Source organism: Sinocyclocheilus grahami, unplaced genomic scaffold (assembly GCF_001515645.1).
Source record: "Sinocyclocheilus grahami isolate Dianchi unplaced genomic scaffold, SAMN03320097.WGS_v1.1 scaffold168.1, whole genome shotgun sequence".
Lineage (NCBI taxonomy): Eukaryota > Metazoa > Chordata > Actinopteri > Cypriniformes > Cyprinidae > Sinocyclocheilus > Sinocyclocheilus grahami.
The window spans coordinates 123,448-125,225 of NW_015505347.1; the positions used below are offsets into that span (position 1 = coordinate 123,448).

A 1,778-nucleotide genomic window follows, 5' to 3' on the forward strand; every position below is an offset into this window, starting at 1 on the left:
ATACTGTTTCCGTGATGTTTTGATGTATTTTAAAGAGTTGGCAGTCAAAATTAAAACGGCTGGATGATAGATATTCTTCATTCTTTATGACAAACAAGATAATGTGAATTACAGAATGTACAACGTTTTTAAAATGTATAAATTGCGGTGTACAGCGTTTATTATGAGGGGGTAGAATCCACAGCTCAGTACTCACTACTCAATACTCATGAGTACTTTTAAATAGGCTACTCTTTTACTCTTACTCAAGTAGTTTTTGGACAAGTACTTTTACTCTACTCACACTATGTTTTTTGGAAGGTAATGGTACTTTTACTTGAGTATATTTTTTCAGTACTTTTCCACCACTGGATATATGCTGCTAAATTACAGCTGTATACTGTAGATGACAAAACGGCATTTTACTGTTAATTTCAAAAACGGTAGCACACTGTATTTTTACAGTATGATGCTGTCATCCACAGATGCCAGTAGATTATCGTTTTTTTTACAGGGACATTTTTTACAGTGTAGGCAAATCAGATTATTCACCATTCCAAGGAATCTGTAGGATGGCGGCCAGATACACAAACAGTGCATTCCACATTCTGGGATGTTGGTTTGTCTCTCGGTTTCTTTAGGGGTCAGTCACTCTTCCTGACACACAAACAGAATCTAGCAGGAATCACTTAGCAGGCTACAGTTTAAACTCTGAAGGGACATAACATGGAAAATGGGAGTTTTCTTACTCTTTTGAATTGAAAGAGCTTGCTAATTTACAGTTAATTATCCTTCATTAATAATTAAACTTATTAAACCTTGGCATGACAAGAATGTATAGTCATACCTTTGATGACAATTTCCTTTAGATTTAGTCATTCACACATTATACTTTAAATATAGTTATAAAATAACTGTTTGCACATCAACAGGGGTGTAGGAACTATCTGAAATGTATGAGGAACACATCATTTTGGCTTATGAATATGAATTATGTAAGGTGACAGTCATACCTGACTGGCTAAATTAAGTTGGTTATAACGGCAGTAATAATTGCTGTTTTACTCTTAAAGGGTTGAACTCAGGAGTTGTGTTAAAAATACTGCTGCAAAAATGCTTTTTCTCTTTTCTAAGGCTCAGACTGAAAGTGTAAAATGGTTGAGTAAAACAAAATACTAAATTTCGGGAGGCAAAACTCACTTCATAAGTGGAATTCAGGAGGGAAAAGTATCAAAATGCTATTAAAGAGCAGAATATGACCCCATTAACCACTGCGGGTCTGACAGGAGCTTCCTCATACCAGAGCCGATAGGACATAAAGCCCCTGCGGAGCAGCACAAGACTCATTATCTAGACAGATGAGCAATGGACGGAGCGCAGATACATCACAAAGAACTGGAATCCACAGTGAAAGACTTTCCATTTATGTGCTGTTAATGGATGGCTGATCATTGTGGCGTGTCGTGGTTTGGCTGACCCTCGCTTCATTGTGGACACTGTGAAATAACAGGCAGCATGTAGAAAATCACTGATATCTAAATCTGCACATTGTTCTACTGTAATAGCAGGGTATGCAAAGTTTGCTCCCAATATCTGGTGTTCATATGAGCTTTCAAGACATCATAAGTAATTAACGGTGTTTGCTAAAGCAAGCCTCACTATTATTATTGCTTATACTAGTACAAAGGTTTAGGGACCCGAACAAACCCCTGAACTCTTGCATTAAACTTTGGTGCGCAACTTGTTCTCTAAATTGTGCAGTGTGTACTTTTCTAGCTGGACAATAAAAATAGTTAAAA

General features: G+C 36.8%; 1 long non-coding RNA gene across 1 annotated transcript in view; it reads right to left on the reverse strand.

Moving 5' to 3' along the window:
- The window catches only part of LOC107593295 (uncharacterized), a 6,374-nt gene extending 4,958 nt beyond the window's left edge, over positions 1 to 1,416 (reverse strand). Inside the window, exons 1-2 of the long non-coding RNA XR_001610065.1 lie at positions 1,180 to 1,416; positions 532 to 636 (exon numbers count right to left, since the gene is read on the reverse strand). This is a non-coding gene — a long non-coding RNA (uncharacterized lncRNA). The remainder of the gene's footprint in view (positions 1 to 531; positions 637 to 1,179) is intronic.
- Between the last annotated feature and the right edge of the window lie 362 nt (positions 1,417 to 1,778).